The sequence below is a fragment of the Oncorhynchus nerka genome, linkage group LG3 (assembly GCF_034236695.1).
Source record: "Oncorhynchus nerka isolate Pitt River linkage group LG3, Oner_Uvic_2.0, whole genome shotgun sequence".
NCBI lineage: Eukaryota > Metazoa > Chordata > Actinopteri > Salmoniformes > Salmonidae > Oncorhynchus > Oncorhynchus nerka.
This window is the reverse complement of record NC_088398.1, coordinates 75276799-75289762: the sequence shown is the minus strand read 5'-3', so window position 1 is coordinate 75289762 and position 12964 is coordinate 75276799. Positions and strand designations below refer to the sequence as shown.

General features: G+C 43.2%; 1 protein-coding gene across 3 annotated transcripts in view; it reads right to left on the bottom strand.

Moving 5' to 3' along the window:
- Window positions 1–8391, bottom strand: part of LOC115113443 (PTB domain-containing engulfment adapter protein 1-like) — a 182533-nt gene extending 174142 nt beyond the window's left edge. For all 3 annotated transcript variants that reach the window (XM_029641112.2, XM_065015880.1, XM_065015874.1), the window contains exon 1: window positions 8299–8391. The gene's annotated coding sequence lies outside the window, so the exon portion shown is untranslated. The remainder of the gene's footprint in view (window positions 1–8298) is intronic.
- Window positions 8392–12964: the final 4573 nt, after the last annotated feature.

Genomic DNA, 12964 nt, shown 5'->3' with positions numbered 1-12964 from the left:
CCACGCTCAAGGTCCTAAACGATATCTTAACCGCCATCGATAAGAAACATTACTGTGCAGCCGTATTCATTGATCTGGCCAAGGCTTTCGACTCTGTCAATCACCACATCCTCATCGGCAGACTCGACAGCCTTGGTTTCTCAAATGATTGCCTCGCCTGGTTCACCAACTACTTCTCTGATAGAGTTCAGTGTGTCAAATCGGAGGGTCTGCTGTCCGGACCTCTGGCAGTCTCTATGGGGGTGCCACAAGGTTCAATTCTTGGACTGACTCTCTTCTCTGTATACATCAATGATGTCGCTCTTGCTGCTGGTGAGTCTCTGATCCACCTCTACGCAGACAACACCATTCTGTATACTTCTGGCCCTTCTTTGGACACTGTGTTAACAACCCTCCAGGCAAGCTTCAATGCCATACAACTCTCCTTCCGTGGCCTCCAATTGCTCTTAAATACAAGTAAAACTAAATGCAACCGATCGCTGCCTGCACCTGCCCGCCTGTCCAACATCACTACTCTGGACGGCTCTGACTTAGAATACGTGGACAACTACAAATACCTAGGTGTCTGGTTAGACCGTAAACTCTCCTTCCAGACCCACATCAAACATCTCCAATCCAAAGTTAAATCTAGAATTGGCTTCCTATTTCGCAACAAAGCATCCTTCACTCATGCTGCCAAACATGCCCTTGTAAAACTGACCATCCTACCAATCCTCGACTTCGGTGATGTCATTTACAAAATAGCCTCCAATACCCTACTCAACAAATTGGATGCAGTCTATCACAGTGCAATCCATTTGTCACCAAAGCCCCATATACTACCCACCATTGCGACCTGTACGCTGTCGTTGGCTGGCCCTCGTTTCATACTCGTCGCCAAACCCACTGGCTCCATGTCATCTACAAGACCCTGCTAGGTAAAGTCCCCCCTTATCTCAGCTCGCTGGTCACCATAGCATCACCCACCTGTAGCACGCGCTCCAGCAGGTATATCTCTCTGGTCACCCCCAAAACCAATTCTTTCTTTGGCCGCCTCTCCTTCCAGTTCTCTGCTGCCAATGACTGGAACGAACTACAAAAGTCTCTGAAACTGGAAACACTTATCTCCCTCACTAGCTTTAAGCACCAACTGTCAGAGCACCTCACAGATTACTGCACCTGTACATAGCCCACCTATAATTTAGCCCAAACAACTACCTCTTTCCCTACTATATTTATTTTATTTATTTATTTATTTTGCTCCTTTGCACCCCATTTTTTTTATTTCTACTTTGCACATTCTTCCACTGCAAATTTACAATTCCAGTGTTTTACTTGTTATATTGTATTTACTTTGCCACCATGGCCTTTTTTTCCCTTTACCTCCCTTATCTCACCTCATTTGCTCACATTGTATATAGACTTATTTATACTGTATTATTGACTGTATGTTTGTTTTACTCCATGTGTAACTCTGTGTTGTTGTATGTGTCGAACTGCTTTGCTTTATCTTGGCCAGGTCGCAATTGTAAATGAGACTTGTTCTCAACTTGCCTACCTGGTTAAATAAAGGTGAAATATATATATATATATATTTTTAAACACACACGTCTAAAGAAAACTAGTTAAACTAGTAAAAATAGGTTCTTACAGTCCCCACAACCATTTTGTGATTTTGTTTAAACCAAAGGGGAAAAGATCTGCAATGCAGGCTCGACTGAATCGAGACACCAATATAGACCTGACATCATATAACCATGATGACAGCCTGCATTTTATTAAGCTTTACATCACCTTTGACACCAAACTATTAAAAGTTTATTCATGTTACTGTCAAAGATTAGGGGTAAAAATAAATAATTACAGCGCTTATATTTAGTTGCTTCGTTAATACACTGCAGTTTACAAGGACATGTGTGAGGAAAATGTGCTGCAGAGTGAACGTTCAATTCCAAATATGCATGAAGTCAACAAGAGTCATTTTATTAAAGGTCGCTATAAGTCATTGTAAAATTGACAGTGGCCCAAATGAGAAAATTACTGGCCAGGGCCAAGATCAAATGAAAAGCTAGTTTTGCACGCAGAATTTAAATCGTTGGTGATCTCATGTTTCATTTGCAGTCTGGGCCAGTACCTTTTATAGCCTACCATAAAATCTGATATTTACACGGATTGTTTAGAAAACAAAAATAAAATCACCCCCCCCCCTCAGTGATGACATACATTACAGCCTATATTAAACCATTTCAAATGTAATGTTCCCCTCCAGAAATGTGCCCAATAACATATTGATGAAAATCTTTGGGGCTTGTACATGGTCCATATTATCAGGCAGTTGTGCTATTTTAGAAAGAAGCATTATCACCTGTCTGATGCAGCATGGTGGCTACATGACTGAAGCATGATCACCTGTCTGATGCAGCATGGTGGCTACATGACTGAAGCATGATCACCTGTCTGATGCAGCATGGTGGCTACATGACTGAAGCATGATCACCTGTCTGATGCAGCATGGTGGCTACATGACTGAAGCATGATCACCTGTCTGATGCAGCATGGTGGCTACATGACTGAAGCATGATCACCTGTCTGATGCAGCATGGTGGCTACATGACTGAAGCATGATCACCTGTCTGATGCAGCATGGTGGCTACATGACTGAAGCATTATCACCTGTCTGATGCAGCATGGTGGCTACATGACTGAAGCATGATCACCTGTCTGATGCAGCATGGTGGCTACATGACTGAAGCATGATCACCTGTCTGATGCAGCATGGTGGCTACATGACTGAAGCATGATCACCTGTCTGATACAGCATGGTGGCTACATGACTGAAGCATGATCGCCTGTCTGATGCAGCATGGTGGCTACATGACTGAAGCATGATCACCTGTCTGATGCAGCTGGGATCCCCCTCTTTTCAGTAATTACCATCAAAACTGTTGTATTTTCCCGAGATTGCATTTAGGAATGTTATGCAGTGACTGGGATTATTAGAACACATTTCATTCTGAGCAGCAATCATCTATATGTATGAGGAGTTGCTGCTCTTTTCACCCAACAGTTGATGTTCAGCTGATAAATGAACGACTTCGGGAATGAATCTGTTTTTTAAACAATTATATAGTGCTAGACTACCGAATAGCATTATTACAATATTCACTTTGTATTTAACCAGTGATTTGTGTAAATAATGTTCATGTCTTGACAAGCAAGCAGCTCCATAGTGTAGGCCTTTGTAAAGCTTCCTTCGCTAACAATGACTTAGCTGTGTCTGATATGAACAAAGACTGGAAAGCACGTGGAGGACTTTTGAACGTGTGCCGATGTTCAACTCTGAATTAATGGACATCCCGCCTCCGCTGAGACGGATCTGGTACGATTACCCAGGACCTAGCCTACTGAGGTGGGGCTCACTCGAGACCGAGAGGGAAGGTCTTTGACACAAAACTATTTAGGCAACAGGGATCTTGATCCAGGAGGGGACTGAATGTCTCTGTTGTAACCAAAAAGCTGATCTTGACATCTAGCCAAATGCATAACATGAGCCCCGAACTGCAGACAATTGGTTTGATACATCTTAGATGTATTATAGTTATACTTAACTTGTAACTATAAGCAGTGGCCTAGCATGCTTCCACTGTATTATAATGCTCTAAGAATTCATATCTGGTTGCTCTGGTATGGTCTCACAAATTATGAAATCTTACAAAGCCATTTCCCCGCTGACGTTGGTGGAACACCAGAATCTATGCGAAATGATATATTGTGTCTCTGACCGCCCTTGTACAGTGGTCACCACTTCCTTGGAGATCAAACTGTTGAGGGCTTGTTTTTAAAGGACATCCCAAAAGTCTGGCTGTGCTCAGAGGATATTGCACATTTAGTACCAGACCAAAGAATGTAGCGGTACACATGAAATACGTTATTAACAAGGACATTGTAAGATATTTAATGAACATATTTAAAAAGGTATAATGCTTATTTACTTGTCATGTATGAGCTGTTAAATGTCTTATTATACGGTGGATAACATATATATTTACACTGAGTATACAAAACAATAAGAACACATGCTCTTTCCATGACACAGACTGACCAGGTGCATCTAGGTGAAAGCTGTGATCACTTCTTGATGTCACTTGTTAAATCCACTTCAATCGGTGTAGAGGAATGGGAGGAGCCAGGTTAAAGAAGGATGTTTAAGCTTTCAGACACGGTGTATGTGTATGTGTGCCATTCAGAGGGTGAATGGGTAAGACAAAATATTGAAGTGCCTTTGAAAGGGTTATGGTAGTAGGTTCCAGGCACACAGGTTTGTGTGAAGAACTGCAACGCTGCTGGGTTTTTCACCCTCAACAGTTTCCTGTGTTTATCCAGAATGGTCCACCACACAAAGGACATCCAAACAACTTGACACAAATGTGAAAATACATTATAAAGTGTGCCTGGGAGTTGAGCAGTATTATCTTAGATACAGTAGCTCGGGTGGTTCTAAAAGACTTGCATTATTATCTTTGATACAGTAGCTCGGGTGGTTCTAAAAGACTTGCAGTATTATCTTTGATACAGTAGCTCGGGTGGTTCTAAAAGACTTGCAGTATTATCTTAGATACAGTAGCTCGGGTGGTTCTAAAAGACTTGCAGTATTATCTTTGATACAGTAGCTCGGGTGGTTCTAAAAGAATTGCAGTATTATCTTTGATACAGTAGCTCGGGTGGTTCTAAAAGACTTGCAGTATTATCTTAGATACAGTAGCTCGGGTGGTTCTAAAAGACTTCCAGTTCCATACATTGTTTGAATAACAAAGGGTCCCATCACAGCTTGGAAACTCTTTATTCAATAACAACAATGCTCATCTGCCTGGAACAGTTAAGACAAAATAATATATAATCACCGAAGGGGGAATATTACAGGACCTAATAACTGTCCGCCACATCATTGGCAAGGGGCAATGATTAATTGAGATGTGTAATAAGTGCAGAGAGGATTAATTCACTTATTACGTCTGAAATTCAAAGCTTTGACATTTCAGGGAGTCAATGCACAAGTCAAGCAAGACAAAAACATCAAAAGTCTCTGTTTCACTGACTCGCTCCTGCCACACACTGTCCTCCATTAAAGAAAGAACAATTTAGACATGTCATTATTGCCTGCACGCAGACTTGATATTAGTTATTAGCATTTCTTTGAGATAAGTGCAGGTTCTCCACTGAGTGTCCATCACCTTTTAAGTTTACCTCAATTACTAGTCACATTAGGAGTGGGCCTATTTGGTTCAAGATATATTTTCTTCTGTTATAAGGATGGGGTTAAAAGTAAACTCTGACCAATAGAATGCAGCAGTAAGTGATAGAGGCAGCTCCCAGGCTTGGAGTGATGGAGATCTCAGTGAGATCTCAGTGACAGTGAGGGATAGTAAGCATCGGCTGAATGCGATGATGTTATCAGTCCGCGTGAGTATGGTCTAAGACTCAGACAGACTGGAAAGACCACTGAAAGTGTTGACTGAGTACACTGAGGATAATACTGTTGTTGCTGTAAGGTTGGGCAAAGGGAAATCCTCAACCCTGGCACAATGGCTAAGTGACAAAACTATTAAAGATGCATTTGAATGTTTTTGTATCATTTCAGTCAGTAGTTTTGAAAGCAGTGCTAACGAGCCAAAACGGGTACCCGAAGATTGGCCAAATCCTCCATTTCTTATATGTTACGTCCTGCAATTCTTTTTTTAAGATCCTGCAATATGTTTTTGTTATAAATTCGAATTTGTACAATATATTATGAATTATTTGTAAGTGTATCCTGTCCATTCTCTTTAAGGCAATATCAATTAGTCACTGAATGAAATTTAATTTTGATGACACAGCATTTAAAACATCAAATGAAAGAAAATCCATCAACTTACCATAAAACATTGAGGCTTGTCAAGACTAAGATCTCAGGAGCAAGAGGCAGAAAATGGCAGCTTTGAGTTAGCCTATACGCTGATGATCAGATAGAATGTTATTCTGCACACTCTACAGTTGAGTCAATCTAGATCAGATAGAATGTTATTCTGCACACTCTACAGTTGAGTCAATCTAGATCAGATAGAATGTTATTCTGCACACTCTACAGTTGAGTCAATCTAGATCAGATAGAATGTTATTCTGCACACTCTACGGTTGAGTCAATCTAGATCAGATAGAATGTTATTCTGTACACTCTACAGTTGAGTCAATATACCAAACCTGTGTCAACCTAAATTACTGTGGGACTTCCTCCCTATAGTCTACTGCACTTCAAACAAGTGCCATTGCAGACACAACACACATCTGACTGACGGTGCTTGACTTGTTTCAAATGCATCCTTCACAGAACTCCGCATGACTACGTACGGTATAGTTCAGTGGAACGTTCCTAAACCCAGCAAAACTGTGACGACACATTGTAGCCTTAGCCTACATGCCAGTTCAGGGGTTTTAGCTGAATAACATGTTGTTTTTTTGTCGCCTCGCTTATATTATGACCTTAATTTAACTATGCGCTCCAATCCTACCCAGTGTTCCATGACCGCTTCTACTTCTCTCGCGGTCATGGAGGACCACTGAAAATGAAAGAAAGATCAGTTGGCTCTCTGCTTTATCCTGGGCTTTAAAGGCTCATTCACAATGATTTGCAAAAGGGGTAGAATTCATTGTGTAAGAGCACATGGCATCAAGACAGGTTTCAGTTGCTCACAATGGAAACATTGTTTGCCCAGATACATTAGGCTAAATATCCTTGTTTCTCAGGTAATGGTCACTGTAACAGACAATGTTTGGTAGGTGGACATGTTTCTAATAAAACAGTCAATCAATCGAATCAAATCAACGTTTGTTGGTTGCGTACACAGATTTGCAGATGGTATCGCAGGTGCAGCGAAATGCTCATGTTTCTAGCTTTAACAGAGCAGTAATGGCTATACAATTCATCAAATTACCGCAGACACTACAATACTACTTCAGTGATGAAAACATACATCAATGGAAATGGTGTATGAGACATGGTCGGTGAAAAAGACACAGACAGCATCATGCAGTACATTAACCATGTGAAATATGACCACAAAAATACGTGCCACATGTCCTCTAGTGGACAGAGTTCATTTTGGCACTGAGAGCAATAAACAGTTCTCTGGGAGGTAAACGTGGACTGGATGTCTTTTCCATTCGGAGCTCCTCTTTTGCCTCAGGGTGAAAACTACAGTGCCTGCGGTATCTCTACACTGCCCCAAACACTGGAGGACAAATTGGGGTGTCAGGTAGCCTAGTGGTTAGAGCGTTGGGCCAGTAACTGAAAGGTTGCTGTATCGAATCCCAAGCTGACAAGGTAAAAATCGGTCATTCTGCCTCTGAACAAAGCAGTGTTCCTCAGTAGGCCGTCATTGTAAGTAAGAATTTGTTCTTAAACTGACTTGCCTAGTTAAATAAATAGAAAATAAATCCAGATCTTTGGCAAAATGCAAAAGACTGCCCCCATGGATGAAATAGTGCAAAGTAATGACCAGTATGAAGTTGCTGAAGGTACCATGGTGAAAGTGTGAAAAACAGAGCTTACTCAGTGACAATGACAACTGCAGTCACAAATGTCTGAAATAAACATACAACATCAACAATATTGAAATAGGTCATAGTAGTATATATATATATATATTTTCATTTTTTTTTCATCAGCTGTTTAATAAAATGTACAATTTGTATTTGTAACACCGTTACAACTGGTAATAACATCGTTATATTATATCTGGTCTTTATAAACTGCAATAATGAAAATGTACCTCCCGTGTGCACCTCCCGAGTGCACTGAAATACGGTGTCTAGGTGGCTTGATTTATGCATGCAGTTGTGGAACATGATTCCAATAGACGAATTGCAAATATGTAGCATTGCACTCAATACAGTATTGCCTTCTGTCGTTATGTCTACCAACAGTAAAACTTAGTGCCACTTGACGCTCGCATCCACGCTGAAGCAAATAAACCTGTCTGTCCGAGTGCGCGCTACAAAGTTTATTGTCAACATCACGGAGTAACATTGAGAATATGTGAAAATAGAATGGACCTATCCGCACTACAAATACATTGATAGCAAATGTATAAAGTTCGACATATTTTGCACTTGCAAGAAGTTCATTATTATTCTTCACTAGGCTGCGCGGACGTGTTTTGTACAGAAAACAACAAAAAGGCTACACAAACATGCGACTCGATCAACATCCAAACACAAAACTATTGAAACAAGTGTAGGCTAATCCAATTCCAAAAACGTATGAAAAAATATGAATTGACTTACATTACAACACGACAGTTAACGGGCTGTCCTGAAAGATGGTCCTCGGCGATACCACATCAACCCACCCTCTCATGCCCTCATCTCATCTCAACACACATATGGTGGAAAAGTTTAGTGACGTCAACGTACTCGGGTTAACGTTGCAGATCTACTGGAAGTGCCAGCAAGCTGCACATTTAAAGCGACAGATCATCGGGTGATAACAAATTGACATACATCTGGACATCAAGTGCCACCTTTCAGGGTGATTATTTTGCAGCTAGAAAACGTGCAAAAAAAACACAATTTCCACATACAATTAACTCATTATAATTGGTAGAGTCTCTGTTTGAATTAGTCAATGTAGTTTTTCAACCAGATCTCCCAAACTCACAGACCTAAGAATAGTTTAACTAAAACTTGCCTCACCTCTCCTCTAAGGTCTCTATGATGTATCAACTACCTCTCTGAGGACGGCCATTTGATGATTAAAAAGTAGGGCCATAGGTCCCTGAAACACTGATTGTTCTATCTGTCTACTTTTTGTATTCTGGATAATACACCCGATGATCTCATATTGTTGTTAACACATTAATTCAGATTCCATTATAGTTGAAAATTGCATTTCAAAAAGAGTACTCACAGAAAGCGTGCATCAGGCCATTTTTTCTTATTCGTGAAATGAGGCCCTGCATTACGAGTGCAGAAGAGCACGGCTCCACCATATCCATCACCATCACAGCTCATCACACCAGCAGTCAAAAGAAGACTTGCATGAAATGTCTCTGAAATATTGATGGCAGAAATGTTCAGGTGAGGCTTCTCTGACTGAGGCTGATATGAAGGTCCATCAGCATGGAAATTGCTTACATTTTGATATGAGTTTCAGATTTAAAACATCCTTTGCCACGGATGCTGAGAGCAGGGGCCTGTTCCCTGTTGGGTTTTCTGAGTGCGAAAGGTGGAAGGTAACCTTATGGTGAATGAGATTAGGTGGATGGTTGTATCACATACAAGCCAGAGTTTACTCTTTTTAATACTAAAATACACCTAAAGAAACTCTGACTGCTACAGACTGGTTAGCTAGTTGTGATGCATACCGTTTTGTTTGTCTGTGATAGATTGGACGTTGATGACATGAGCCTGATTCAATTCCACCTTTAGATTGGTTTAAAGGTGGAATCCACAGTTGAAACAATAACAAAGGCTACCCCACCTTTGTTTTGGTAAAAAGCTGAGAGGTGGGCCTGGAGAAATGTAACCACTCATACATTTATAGACAGAGCTATTGATGCAAGGTCTGGCAAAGTCTATGCAGTGTTTTTATTACATTTACAATATTTACAAAGATTGGAGTAAAGCAAGCTCGTATTTTGGGTTCTGATCGGGTACGACAGCTGAACTAAGTTCATTAGGCATTTATAAGTTATATTCTTCACAAATCAATGAGTACATATCCTTAATTCATATGAATTTGATATATGAAAACTTCCGGGTTGGAGCGAGCCGGTCGCATCCGCGCTTCGGTCTGCAGGTTGTATAACTTTTTTCATTACATTTCATTACATTTCATTATAGTACAACGGTCTGATTAGTCTAATCTTAGCAATTTCTTCTTAGCTAGCTACATAGTCGTCGTTGTATCAAAGATAATTGCGTAATTATCGTATTTCGTCGTCTCCTATCTGCCCAACACGTTCACCGTCTACCGTAGCACTGTAGTAACTATCACACTCAACTGAACGACTTGATTAGTGTAGTATTAGCTAGCTACATAGTTGTCTTTGCTGTCTTCGTATCCAAGATAATTGTGTAGTTTAGAGTGTGTATTCTTAGAGTGATTATCTTAATTCACCGAGGTTAGCTAGCCAGCTATTTTGTCGTCCTTAACGTAGGAGACACTCCTAGCTAGCCAATAGCCAGCCAACGTCTACTGAATAGAACTTTCGCATTCCGGTCGCATTCCGCGTCGCTCCACAGGTAGTATCACTTTCATTTCATTTCATTACAGTCCCAACGGTGTGATTTGTTTGATCGTAGCTAGCTACATAGCTAGCTACATAGCCGTCTTTGCTTCAAAGATAATTGTGTAGTCTAGAGCGATTTTCTAGATTAGCTAGCCAGCTATTGTCGTTCTCCTAACGCAACGTAACGTAACCAACACTGCTAGCTAGCCAGCTAGCTCCCGAAAAGCAGCATTGTAGAAACTTCACACTCAACCGTACGACTTGATTAGGGTAGTGTCAACAACGCAGCTAGCCTACCCCAGCAGTACTGTATAATTTTAATCATTTTAGTCAATTAGATTCTTGCTACGTAAGCTTAACTTTCTGAACATTCGAGATGTGTAGTCCACTTGTCATTCCAATCTCCTCTGCATTAGCGTAGCCTCTTCTCTAGCCTGTCAACTATGTGTCTGTCTATCCCTGTTCTCTCCTCTCTGCACAGACCATACAAACGCTCCACACCGCATGGCCGCGGCCACCCTAATCTGGTGGTCCCAGCGCGCACGACCCACGTGGAGTTCCAGGTCTCCGGTAGCCTCTGGAACTGCCGATCTGCGGCCAACAAGGCAGAGTTCACCTCAGCCTATGCCTCCCTCCAGTCCCTCGACTTCTTGGCTCTGACGGAAATATGGATCACCACAGACAACACCGCTACTCCTACTGCTCTCTCTTCGTCCGCCCACGTGCTCTCGCACACCCCGAGAGCTTCTGGTCAGCGGGGTGGTGGCACCGGGATCCTCATCTCTCCCAAGTGGTCATTCTCTCTTTCTCCCCTTACCCATCTGTCTATCGCCTCCTTTGAATTCCATGCTGTCACAGTTACCAGCCCTTTCAAGCTTAACATCCTTATCATTTATCGCCCTCCAGGTTCCCTCGGAGAGTTCATCAATGAGCTTGATGCCTTGATAAGCTCCTTTCCTGAGGACGGCTCACCTCTCACAGTTCTGGGCGACTTTAACCTCCCCACGTCTACCTTTGACTCATTCCTCTCTGCCTCCTTCTTTCCACTCCTCTCCTCTTTTGACCTCACCCTCTCACCTTCCCCCTACTCACAAGGCAGGAAATACGCTCGACCTCATCTTTACTAGATGCTGTTCTTCCACTAACCTCATTGCAACTCCCCTCCAAGTCTCCGACCACTACCTTGTATCCTTTTCCCTCTCGCTCTCATCCAACACTTCCCACACTGCCCCTACTCGGATGGTATCGCGCCCCGTCCCAACCTTCGCTCTCTCTCCCCCGCTACTCTCTCCTCTTCCATTCTATCATCTCTTCCCTCTGCTCAAACCTTCTCCAACCTATCTCCTGATTCTGCCTCCTCAACCCTCCTCTCCTCCCTTTCTGCATCCTTTGACTCTCTATGTCCCCTATCCTCCAGGCCGGCTCGGTCCTCCCCTCCCGCTCCGTGGCTCGACGACTCATTGCGAGCTCACAGAACAGGGCTCCGGGCAGCCGAGCGGAAATGGAGGAAAACTCGCCTCCCTGCGGACCTGGCATCCTTTCACTCCCTCCTCTCTACATTTTCCTCCTCTGTCTCTGCTGCTAAAGCCACTTTCTACCACTCTAAATTCCAAGCATCTGCCTCTAACCCTAGGAAGCTCTTTGCCACCTTCTCCTCCCTCTTGAATCCTCCTCCCCCTCCCCCTCCTCCCCTCTCTGCAGATGACTTCGTCAACCATTTTGAAAAAGAAGGTCGACGACATCCGATCCTCGTTTGCTAAGTCAAACGACACCGCTGGTTCTGCTCACACTGCCCTACCCTGTGCTCTGACCTCTTTCTCCCTCTCTCTCCAGATGACATTTCGCGTCTTGTGACGGCCGGCCGCCCAACAACCTGCCCGCTTGACCCTATCCCCTCCTCTCTTCTCCAGACCATCTCCGGTGACCTTCTCCCTTACCTCACCTCGCTCATCAACTCATCCCTGACCGCTGGCTACGTCCCTCCCGTCTTCAAGAGAGAGCGAGAGTTGCACCCCTTCTGAAAAAAACCTACACTCGATCCCTCCGATGTCAACAACTACAGACCAGTATCCCTTCTTTCTTTTCTCTCCAAAACTCTTGAACATGCCGTCCTTGGCCAGCTCTCCCGCTATCTCTCTCAGAATGACCTTCTTGATCCAAATCAGTCAGGTTTCAAGACTAGTCATTCAACTGAGACTGCTCTTCTCTGTATCACTGAGGCGCTCCGCACTGCTAAAGCTAACTCTCTCTCCTCTGCTCTCATCCTTCTAGACCTATCGGCTGCCTTCGATACTGTGAACCATCAGATCCTCCTCTCCACCCTCTCCGAGTTGGGCATCTCCGGCGCGGCCCATGCTTGGATTGCGTCCTACCTGACAGGTCGCTCCTACCAGGTGGCGTGGCGAGAATCCGTCTCCTCACCACGTGCTCTCACCCCTGGTGTCCCCCAGGGCTCTGTTCTAGGCCCTCTCCTATTCTCGCTATACACCAAGTCACTTGGCTCTGTCATAACCTCACATGGTCTCTCCTATCATTGCTATGCAGACGACACACAATTAATCTTCTCCTTTCCCCCTTCTGACGACCAGGTGGCGAATCGCATCTCTGCATGTCTGGCAGACATATCAGTGTGGATGACGGATCATCACCTCAAGCTGAACCTCGGCAAGACGGAGCTGCTCTTCCTCCCGGGAAGGACTGCCCGTTCCATGATCTCGCCA